Source organism: Rhinopithecus bieti, unplaced genomic scaffold (genome assembly GCF_001698545.2).
Source record: "Rhinopithecus bieti isolate Rb0 unplaced genomic scaffold, ASM169854v2 scaffold_33326, whole genome shotgun sequence".
Lineage (NCBI taxonomy): Eukaryota > Metazoa > Chordata > Mammalia > Primates > Cercopithecidae > Rhinopithecus > Rhinopithecus bieti.
The window spans coordinates 2,423,335-2,435,846 of record NW_016814921.1 but is presented as its reverse complement, the minus strand read 5'-3'; the positions used below and the strand labels follow the sequence as shown (position 1 = coordinate 2,435,846).

The following is a 12,512-nucleotide window of genomic DNA, read 5'->3' as shown; positions in this document are numbered from 1 at the left end:
AAAAAAAAAAAAAAAAACTATGAATCTTTTTTCAATGAGGAATTCAAGGCAAAAAAGAATAACGTTTTAAAAGTAAGATTTACAAAAAGTTTTATTAAGCAAGAAGCACAGAAAGAATTACTTTTGAAAATGATTTACCAGAGAAAATATTTTAAAATGTATTGTGCTGGTTACTTATGACTATGTAACAAATCACTCCAATTAGTGTAAACTTTTCTTACTGCTCATGCATCTGTGAACCTACTAGAATCTGATTGACATAGGCTAGGCTCAACTGGGAAGCTCTTTCTGTCACTGCATATCTATTAATTACCTAGGGTGGCTCTGCTGACCAGCAGACTACCCACAGTTATATTATTTCCATGATCTGCCAGAAAGAAAATAAAACAAGCAAGAACATGTGAGATCTTCAAGGTTTGCACTTAGAATGCAAACTGTGACTTTTGCTCATGTGTCATCAGCCAAAGCAAGTCACATAGCCAAGTCCAGAGACAAGATGAAATGAGTACATGCCATCTATGATGGTGAGGCCATAGCAAGGGAACAGATGCAAGAAAAGGTGAAGAAATGAGGAAAATAATGCAATAACCCACAATTTATTTTGACAAAATTTAAGTAATAACTTCAAAACAAAAGACAGACATGATAAAGAGATTGTCTTCTTTCTTTTTTCATCAGGGTATAACCAGATGTTTAAATCTTTGGACTCAGTTCAAAAATTCATTTCTATCAATGTGTCTTTTCAGTGTGAGATCAGTATGTTCAAAGTGATAAGAAAAAAGAAGAATGGGCAAATAGGAAAAAATTTAAATTGAATTGAACATGAAAAAAATCCTATAATTATAAATTTTATAAAATCAATTTAAAATTAATTATAACAATATAGAGAAAATCTATTAATATAGAAGATTGAGTCAGACATCTGCAACCCACCTTGAAGCACTCTGCCAGGTTCCAGAAGAAAGAAAACAAAACAGCAACAGAGAAGGCATTAAATTGGAGGACAGCACACAGAGATCCAAATTTGATCAATAATTCTGAAAACTAGAACAGAAAATATACTGAAATAAAGTATTAGTAGAAAAAAAGTTGAATTGAATCTAAACATTTAAAGAGGTTACATCCGAAGAGTAAAAACCAAACCAGATATACCCTGTTGAGAAGTGAAAGACAACCAGCCTAGAGGTGGTAAAAAACGTAACCTAGCACAGGAGAACAATTACACTGAGGCAGGACTTCCGCACCACACCAAATGCCAGAATATGGGGAAAACGGCTACAAATGCATCAGGGGAACAAATTTTAAGCCAGATGCTCTATGTTCACTGAAGTTTTGTTTCATGTGTAAAAGTAACTGAAAGAATATCATCTATTTATTTATCCTGGAAAAAAAAAAAAACAACAAGAACGTATTCTATTAAGTTTTATCTGCACATATAAAAGGGGAAATTATGGCCTAAGAACAGTAGAAGTGAGTCTCAGAAAATATGTAAACATAGCATTGAGTATAAGTAATTAACAACATTATATCAGAAAGTACATTTTAACACTATTTGAAAGAAAAGTAAATTAATTCACACATAGTAATAAAATAATACTTTAAAATAAGAAGCTGGGTAAAAATATTGTAGATTGTATATTTTTAAAAGAATATGATGGGAAAGAACAAAATAAGTTTATGACACAAAATTGTAACTCATGAATCTTCAAGTTGAATCATAATAAAATACAGGATCACATAATTAAAACTAGTTTTCCAAAAAAAAAAAAACAGAAACAACAGTAGGAGGGTATTTTCATAGCTCTCTGTCCCTGTTATATCAAGCAAAACAAAAATGAAGAAAGATATGGGTAGCGAATCAGTTAGAATGCCTTGGCCAATAATAGAAAACAGAATTCAAAAGTTTAAAATTGAGGAAAATATTTATTTCCTTTTCTATTTTAATGTTTTGGTCTTTAATAAGAGGAAGTTGGATGAAAGGCTGTGACTTTGTGATATCAGAAAAGACCACCATATCTTTAATCATCTGCTCTGTAATTTTCCCTATGACTAACTCCCTTCCTGGTTGTAAGATTAAAATCACACTCTTCATCCACACATGCAGACATGGCAAAGTCCTGGGGAAGGAAATGGATAATTAACTCCTTATTTCTCTCCCTATGTGTCTCTGTCTCTCTCTCTCTCTCTCTCTCTCTGAATGAAAAAATATTTTATACTCAATATCTCTCCAGTAGATTTCTCCTGGATTTATGCTGGTCACTCCATCAGCAGAGACAATTTACTCTTAAACAATAATCAATTAGGTAAGCATTCTGCTAATGAAGATTGAAAATAAGCTTAAGGAAAGGTAAAATGAATAAGTATGAAAGAAGAAAATATTAATTTTTGAAACAATAGAATAAGTAATTTTCATAGATATTTTGCTAGAAATTAAACCAATACAGACAAACTATTAGTGTAATAAATAATGTATAAATATACAAAATTAGAAATAAAGGTGGAGATATTATCATGGTTTTAGAGCTTTTTTTAGAAAAATAAGATACTTAGCAAAATACATAAAATGAACATACAGGAAAAAAATACATTTTTCTATTTTATTAACACTTATCAGTTAAAAAAACACAAGGGCAAAATGTTCCAGAGCGACAAGAACTCTCAGAAACTGCCGTGAGAAGTGGAAAAGGATGTAGTCACTTTGGAAATCTGGGAATCTATACTAAAACCAAGCATATGCCTGCCCAGCAATTCCACTCCTAAGTACATACCTGATAGAAATTTACATGCCGGCCGGGCGCGGTGGCTCAAGCCTGTAATCCCAGCACTTTGGGAGACCGAGACGGGCGGATCACGAGGTCAGGAGATCGAGACCATCCTGGCTAACACGGTGAAACCCCGTCTCTACTAAAATACAAAACTAGATGGGCGAGGTGGCGGGCGCCTGTAGTCCCAGCTACTTGGGAGGCTGAGGCAGGAGAATGGCGTAAACCCGGGAGGCGGAGCTTGCAGTGAGCTGAGATCTGGCCACTGCACTCCAGTCCGGGCGACAGAGCGAGACTCCGCCTCAAAAAAAAAAAAAAAAAAAAAAATTTACATGCCAACAAACATGGAAAAGTATGTTTATAGTAACATTAAGTAATCCCAAACTGAAAACAACTCAAATGCCACCTACTATAGAATACATAAATAGTGTTTTATATGTAAAATGGAATTCTACACAACAATAAAAAAACTATAGCTAAACCCAACAATGAATCAAAAATACAATGTTGAACAAAATAATCTAGACATAGGAAACTGAAGTTCCAAATAAGGCATAGCTAGTTTACAGCGGCAAACATTAGACTGCTGGTTATCCCCAAGGGGATTAATGACAGTTGGAGGGCCTAGGAGAGTATCTAGGGATACCAGTAATATTCTGTGTATTCATTACATGAGTATGTTTATTTTATAGAAATCAATTGAGCTGTGCATTTATTATTTTGCTCATTTCCCTACATATGTTATATTTCAGTAAAAGTTTACTTAAAATTTTTTTTCAAACAGCTTAGTCTCAAATTCTTCTGCAACTTGCTAGGTATATTGCTCTGGGCAAGACATATAACCTATCCAAGCCTCAATTTCCCCATCTGTGTATCAGCGATAATAATTTTTCCCTCTTCATGTAATTGTTCTGAGGGTTAGATAAAATTATTCATGCTTTGGGAGGCCCAGGCAGGTGGATCGCCGGAGGTCAGGAGTTCGAGACCAGCCTGGCCAACATGGTGAAACCCCAGCTTTACTAAAAATACAAAAAAATTAGCTGGGTATGGTGGCAGGCACCTGCAATCCCAGCTATTCAGGAGGCTGAGGCAGGAGAATCACTTGAACCCAGGAGGCGGAGGTTGCAGTGAGCCAGGATCACACGACAGCACTCCAGCCTGGGCGACAGAGTGAGACTCTGCCTAAAAAAAAAAAAAAAAAAATTATTCATGTAAAATGTTCGGCACACTGTCTTGCCTCGGGAAAGCACTGAGTAATTGACAGTATAATTGAGAATTATTAACAATTTATTTAAAGGGTCTAAAGAAGGAAAAGGTAACATTTTACTAAAGACTTACATGACCTGAATATATTCAAAAATGATATGTTTATAGATAATATAAAATCATGCTTATAAATAGATTCAGGAACAGATAGGAAGGCTCAGGATTTTACAAATGTAAATACTTTCTGTTATTAAATAACACATTGAATATAATTTTAATAAAAATTCCAAGTGGTCTTTTCCTTGGACAGAAAACAAAATTATTCTCAAGTTCATTGAACTGACTGGTGATGACCAACCAAAATGGTTGAGAGTAAATGGTGCTCAGGGCAAGAGTTATAATTGTAATTATTTCCCTTTTGTGCAGTGCCTAGCCCAATTTCTCATAAGTAATTGTCCAAGAGAAAAAGAAAAAAGGACTTGGAGATATAGTTGTAACTTGTAAGATCACATGATCATTCATCATGCCCGAGTTCAGACAAGTCAGAAACGATTTTGAGATAAGCATTTGAAAATCTGGCCTTCCAAAAATAAAGAACAGATTTTTACAAAATACAAGGGCTAAAAGGCCACTTGTGTGTACTCCTAATATGTATACCTAACCATCATTATCAAGATTTTTTTAATAGTTTCATATGTGGAGAAAATTTGTTTCCAAATGTAATAATAATAATAAAGAAAACTTAAAGCATCTTAAATGTTCAATTGTAGGGGATTGACTGAAATGAATTTTGTAATCATTATCATTTACTGTTATTAAATATTATTAAATACATTATTTAAATATCAGCATTACTCACAAGTTTTAAATATTTCATGACATGAAAACATTGCTGACATATTGCTAAGTAAATAAAAGTAGCCCTATGTAAATAAACATAAATTGTGTAAATCTATGAAAAGATAGAGGCCAAGAAAAGCTATAGCAAAATCCTTAAAAGTAGTTATTTGTGTATGGTGGAATTCTAAGTATATTTTTATTTGTTCTTTTCTGTTTTCTGAATTGAATATGTATTACTTTATTAATTAGAAAATTGTGAAAATGTTTTTTTTTCTAAAGAAAGAACAAAAATCTAGGAAAATCACAGAACAACATTAGATGCTAGTCAGATTTATGTTCACTGTGAAGTCTAGTCTTGTTCCTTTTTAGCCTGCTTTATCTGGTCAATTCCATTTAACTTGTAAGTTTTTGTAAATGGGAAGTGGCAATATTATTAAATTAGTTCCTACCAAAGGATAGAATAAACAAGCAGAGTCATACACATTAAACTACCCAAAAGGAGTCCAAGTGAGTCAAAAGAGGTATAAGATATTAGAACTGCAAGGAAAAATAGTTATAAAAACCTGCCAAGGCTGGTTCTTGCCTGAATTAGGTGTTTTGCATGAGATAATACCTAAAGCCAGTAGCAGGACTGCAATAAAGCTCTCACAGCACTAGCAATAATGAATATTTAAAGGTGTGATGCTTAAATATAGTAATGCAACTTCTTTTTGAAAGTCATTTCCTTTTATTATTATTTACTTATTAATATGCACTCTGTCAACCATTCACTCAACAAGTCTCTACTAAGCGTCTAATGTGTCCTGTTGCATGTTGGGGCTGCAATGAGTGAGTCAGCATTCAAAAAACTCCCCAGAGGTTGTTCAGTGATGGAGAACCACATGCTCCTGAATGTTCTCCTGCATCCCAGTGTAAGTTACAGTTGCTTATGCCATATTCCCATGGAACAGCACAAAGAAAACAAGCAGAAAGGTGATAGGAGTTGGGTGGGGAGGATAATTTAGTCCATCATCTGGCTTCCATTTAGGAAAAAATTAAAACATGACATATTAACTTTAATCTTAACCATCAAGATCTCCAAAATCTGGTTGCCTCACTTATTTGATATCTGCTATCCAATTCCTGTTTTCTGAGATAAGTGAGGTCCACACTAAGCCCTAAGACATGTCTTCAGTATGAAATTAGTGTTTATTAGTATTAACATTTTTATCCTAAAATCAAGTATCAAAATTCTTAACATCATTTCCTGGATTCTTTTCCGTTATACTTTACTAAGTCTTCAAAAGAATATTCTTCTTTGGCTTTTTTTAAAATTTAGGGAAGTTATGAGAGGACATTGTGTTTTCGTTGTTAATTCTTATTTTGTAACAAGTAGGAAAATATATATTGTATTCAGCTGTAATCATTGTGAATTTACCCATTTCAAAAAGCCTTCACAGAATGAACTACTTAAAATTATGAAATTGTATTAATTAGCATGATAATATTCTACTAAACGTATTTCTCCACCATCTCTTATGTGTCTCTCTCAACACACACGATTGCTACCACCAAAGCAATGTAAGGACAACAAAAACAATTAGTATTTGGTTTTCTACAATGACTGTAAATGTCACATTTCATCAATATCTCCCATTCACTGGGGAAATTTAAGAATAAATACATAAGAAAGTAGGCTGTGGAATATTATATCTTCTATGTGAATTGTTATTTTTATTTTGCTTAATGGACCCCTGTTTAGTTCCTAATAATGCCTTTTATTTGTTCAATAGCAACATTGCTACATCAGTTTTCTTTGGAAACCATTTGGCCTATTTTTTTCTATTTTTTACTTTTTTTAATTCCTGAATTTTTATCGTAAATTTTATGTACAAGAAGCTGATATAATATAAAAGCATAGTTTAAGGAATAATAAAATGGTCACTTAAAAATTCACCACCTTGTTTAGGAGTAGAACATTACCACTACCTCCTCCCTGGTCACATTTCCCTCAGGGGCCAATGCTATAATGGATTCTGAGCAAATCTCTTACTTTTCTTCACATCTTTAAAACACACATGTCAGCATTTTTTAAAGTATACTATTTTTTAATTTTACATAAGAGGATTCAGAGATTATATTTTCCAGGAGAGCTTTTTTTTCCTAATGATAATGCTATAGATACTTACCTAATGTTAACTGAGAATACATATTCCTTGTATGAATATTCTAGAATTTATTTATCCATGCCACTAATAATGAGCATGTAGGTTCTTCTCAGTACTTTGCTATCATCATCAATGCTGATATGAAATTATTTGAGTACATCTTCCAGTATCTAAATGTAAGAGACTGAGCCATAGTAGTTTTCATTGGAACAAAAGGTTCCTAGATAGCTTAAAGGTGTTGTCCAAATGCAGACGAATGTATTAGTTGGTATTGCTACTGTAACAAAGTACCACAAACAGAGACTTAAAACAACATAATATATTATCTTATAGTTTTAGAGGTCAGAAGTCCAAAACTGACCTCACTGGGCTAAAATCAAGGTGCTAGCAGAACTGTGATTCTTTCTGAAGGATCCATTTTCTTGCCTTTTCCAGCTTCTACAGGCTGCCCACATTCCTTGGCTCATGGCCACTTTCTTTTTTCAAAGCTGTCTAAAGTCTGTTGAGTCTTTCTCACATAACATCACTCTGCCACTTATTCTTCTGTCTCTCACTTCCACAACTAAGAATCCTCGTGATTACATTGGGCCCACTAGGATAATCTCACTATTTAAGGTCAACTGGATAGCAAGCTAAATTCCATCAAGTACCTTGATTCCGCTTGTCATGTATCATACCATAGCTAGAAGTGTGAGATTATAAAATACACAAATATGAAAGGTCATTATTCTGCTTACTGTAGAACATTCTTGAAAAAAAGAAAGAAAGAATGTGGCTGTGGGACATGGAGCCAATACCAATAAGATTTATAGAAAATCCTCCATGTTTCTAAGAGAATGGGATTAATCAAAGTATTGCCAGTTTAGACTAAAAGGCACTGAGAAAGTTCAAAATGAAAAGAGATGTCTGGGTCCCCAACTTGTCTATAGGCAGGAACCAGGCTTAGAAAACTATTCAGTGGTAAGCAAGGGTCTTTCCTGTGAAAAAGAAAGGTCTTCTCAGATGGCAGTCAAGAACTCTGGAGGAAATTGAGCTGTAGTCAGCAAATTGTTCTCAGGGGGCAAACTGAGTTCTAGTAAGAAACATTCTTTGTGTTCAGAGCAGGAAATCCTGACAACATATGCTCAGCTAGATTTCAGAGTTGCTATGAACCTGTGACTGCTAGGTTCCTCTCATTCCTCCCTAATTTAAACAGAAATGTCTTTTATGGTTCTCCTGCTCCTCTCTCACCTAACACCGTGTAATGGGAGTGGAGGCAGGGGAGATTACATGTCTTTTTTATTTACACATCTCTGAATCAAACATAGCTACACCTAAGAAACTTTCCCCAGCTGTGGACCTGATGCAATTCACATGATTATGAACTTCAAATCTTGTAAGACTTCTGGGCTTAAAAGGAGGCGAGTGTATTTTACCTACGGAAAAGGTTAAGAATCAGTGGGACCAGAAGGTAGATTTTTGTAGATTGCCAAATAAATGGTCCCCAAAGTAACATGCCCCCAGTATCCACATTCTTGTATATTTCCCTCTTGTATGTTTCCTACAAGAGGAAAACAGTTTATCACTGATATAGATAAATTTATCACTGATATAGATAAATTGTTCTGGTCAATGGGAAATCATGAAATGTAATATAAATAGAGACTTGATAAGCAATTGCATATTGCATATTAGGCCTTGCAGTCTTAGACGCTGCCACCACCATGTGAGAATGCCCTTTCTAGCCTTCTTAAGGATGCAAAATCAGAGAGAGAAACTCAACCATCTCAGCTATCTCAGCTGAGCCCCAAGCCATCCTCCAGATAAATGCAATAAAAGTGAGATGACTCAAAAGTCATCCAATTGATAGAATTAGAAAGAAATTATTATTTTTTTTAAACAATTGTCTTTGATATACCAATAAACAATTGCTACAGGTATATACTTGTAATTAAGATGCAACTTTTTGGCTGGGTACAATGGCTCACACCTGTAATCCCAGTGCTCTGAGAAGCTGAGGTGAGAGGATTGCTTGAAGCCAGGACTTTGAGACCAGTCTGGACAATATAGCAAGACCCCATCGCCACAAAAAATTTAAAAATTAGGTAGGCTTGGTGGTACACACCTGTAGTCCTAGCTATTCAGGAGGCTTGAGGCTAGGAATTCAAGGGTGCAGTGAATTAAGATTTTACCACTACACTCCAGCCTAGGCAATAAAGCAAGACCTTGTCTTTTAAAAAACTGCAACTTTTTAAAAAAATCTATCATATTTCTTCAAAATTTATTCAGTGGGGTTTTTATTCTTGTTTCTATATGAAAATTCCAGTGCCTTCATGATTTTTTTCCGTTTTTCAGATAAAAAACAGTCACATAGTATCAATTCAGAAGTTGAAATTCCACTGGAGTTCAGAAGTTGAACATGGAACTTGATTTAATGCCAATCTCCCCCCTTTACCATTTAGGCCTGCTGCTTGCTGGAAGTCTAAAAGTCTGAAGTGGGTAGACAAGGTAGCAACACAGCGTTTTCTCTTTCTCTATCTGGCACATCTTTTCCTACCCTTACAACTCATAAAGAGGAGATGGAGGATACACTAAGAAGCTTTCATCTCATCCTCTAAGTCTGACTGATATGCAAACTAATTCTTTCTCTTGTGAATGAATCTGAGGGAGAATCTCCTCCACAATTTCATTGACCCAGACAGATGCCATTCTATTCAAGATATTCTCCTCTAATCCTTTCTGCCTCCATCAGGGATCCAAGAGCTCTCTCTCCCACTGGTCAGCATCTACCCAATGAATCCTTTGCTTTATGATTTCCCAGCAGGCAAGCTAATGCTGGTGCAGACATGTACTGTGGAGGCCACTCTGGCTTTCTTAGGCCAGACTCAGGCTTAGCTCTGTCTTTCCCATATGTAGAAAACACATTTTAACTTCTCTGAGTGACAAATTGAATTTAAAAAAAAAAAAGACCCATCCTTCTGCTGTCTGTAAGAGACCCATCTCACATGTTGTGACACCTTGACATCCATAGGCTCAAAGTAAAGGAATGGAGAAAGATTTATCATGCAAATAGAAAACATAAAAAGCAGGGGTTACTATTCTTGCATCAGACAAAACAAACTTTAAACCAATAACAGTTTTTAAAAATGACAAAGAAGGGCATTAAATAATGATAGAAGGGTTCAATTCAAAAAGAAGATTGAACTATTCTAAATATATATGCATCCAACATTGGAGCACCCAGATTGATAAAACAATTAATTCTAGACCTAAGAAAAGACTCAGCCACACACTCATAGAAGAAGCCTTCTACACCCCACTGGCAGCATAAGACAGATCACTAAGCCAGTAAACTAACAAAGAAATTCTGGAGTTAAATTGAACACTTGACCAACTGGATCTGATAGACATCTGCAGAATACTCCACCCCAAAACCACAGAATATACATTCTTCTCATCTGCACATGGAATATACTCTAAGATTGTTGACATGCTTGCTCATAAAGCAAATCTCAATATATTTCAAAAAATTTAAATCATACCAAGCATCTTTTTGGACTACTGTCAAATAAAAACAGAAATCAATACCAAGGGGAATTCTCAGAACCACACAAATACATGGAAACTAAATAACTTGTTACTGAATGATTTTTGGGTGAATAACAAAATTAAGGTAGAAATCAAAAAATTCTTTGAAACAAATGAAAATAGGGACACAACATAGCAAAACTTCTGGGATGTGGCAAAGGCAGTGTTAAGAAGAAAGTTTATAGCACTAAAACAAAGAGATCTCAAATTAACAACCTAATCTCACACCTAAAAGAACTAGAAAAACATGAACAAACTGAATCTAAAGCTAGTAGAAGGCAAAAAATAGTAAAATCAGAACAGAGCTAAACGAAATTGAGACAAGAAAATAATACACACGATCAACAAAATGAAAAGTTTGTTATTTGAAAAGATAAACAAGTTTCATATACCACTAGCTAGATTAACAAAGGAGAGATTATCCAAATAATCACAATCAGAAATGAAAAAGATGATATTACAATTCATCCCATAGAAATACCAAAGAACCTCAGAGACAGTAGTCACTGTAACATCTGTATGTGCACAAACTAGAAAATCTAGAGGAAATGGATAAATTCCTGGAAACATATAACCTCCTAACATAGATCCAGGAAGAAAGTGAACACTTGAACAGACCAATATCAAGTTTCAAAATTGCATCAGTAATAAAAATCCTACCAACCAAAAAAAGCCCTGGACCAGACGGAGTTATAGCTGAATTCGACCAAACATACAAACAAGGGCTGGTACCGATCCTATTGAAACTATTTCAAAAATTGAAGAGGAGGGATTTCTCCCTAACTTATTCTACAAAACCAGCATAGTTCTAATACTGAAATCTAGCAAAGGCATAACAAAAAAGAAAGCTATAGGCCAATATTCCTGATGAACATAGAGACAAAAGTCCTCAACAAAACACTAGCTAAACGTTGGGTACTCATGGACATAAAGATAGGAACAACACACACTGGGGACTCCAAAACAGCAAAGGGAGAGGGGAAGGCAAGGGTTGAAAAGTGACATATAGGGTACTGTGTTGGCTATCTGGGTAGCAGGATCAATAGAAGCTTAAACCCTAATATCATGCAATATACCCATGTAACAAACCTGCAAACATACACACTGAATCTTAAATAATCAATCAATCAATCAATCAATCAATCAATAAAATGACTCCCTTTTAAATTAAATTTTCCTGGCATCTTTTTCCAAATTTCAACTGACCATCTACGTAGAGATCTATTGCTAGTCTCTACTCTGTTTTGATTACTGTTTGTCTCTGTTGTTGCCAATATCACACTCTGTTTATTACTTTATGTAGTGGGTCTTGAAATCAAGTAGAATATGGTAAATACTACAACTTGTTTTTTTCCCTTTTTCAAACTTGTCTTTACTATTCTAGATATGTCTTAGAGGATGCCTACTGTCCTTTCTGTATGACTGTCTTCATAAAGAGTTCACAACATGGCCATTTGCCTCTCTAAGACTAACAGAAGAGTCTTTCTAGAGTCCGCTTGCCATACAGAGTTACCTAATCAAAGGCATGGTATCCCATCATCTTTGCCATCTTACATGGGTTAGAAGCCAGTCACAACCTATTTGCGTACTCAAGGGAAGGAGACTATATAGGGGCATGGAGCATTGGGGTCAACCCAGGATGTGTCTGCCACAACATCTTACATTAAAATTTTTGTGAGTATTGTATAATTTTTGATGCTGCAGAAAATGATAGTTTTTAAATTTTATATTGTAATCATTTGTTACAAATGAATAATAATGCCATTGATTTTCACATATCAAACTTGTATCCTGTGAATTTGCTATATTTGCTTATTAGTTCTAATACTTTTTTGTAAATTCCGTAGAATTTTCTATGTAAGTACCATGCTCATGGATAGGAAGAATCAATATCGTGAAAATGGCCATACTGCCCAAGGTTATTTATAGATTCAATGCCATCCCCATCAAGCTACCAATGAGTTTCTTCACAGAATTGGAAAAAACTGCT

The 12,512-nt window shown here is 34.8% G+C and overlaps 1 long non-coding RNA gene across 1 annotated transcript in view; it reads right to left on the bottom strand.

Annotated features, from left to right (window-relative positions):
- Positions 1–12,512, bottom strand: part of LOC108515605 (uncharacterized) — a 121,635-nt gene that overhangs the window by 1,937 nt on the left and 107,186 nt on the right. Inside the window, exon 3 of the long non-coding RNA XR_001881573.1 lies at positions 934–1,044. This is a non-coding gene — a long non-coding RNA (uncharacterized LOC108515605). The remainder of the gene's footprint in view (positions 1–933; positions 1,045–12,512) is intronic.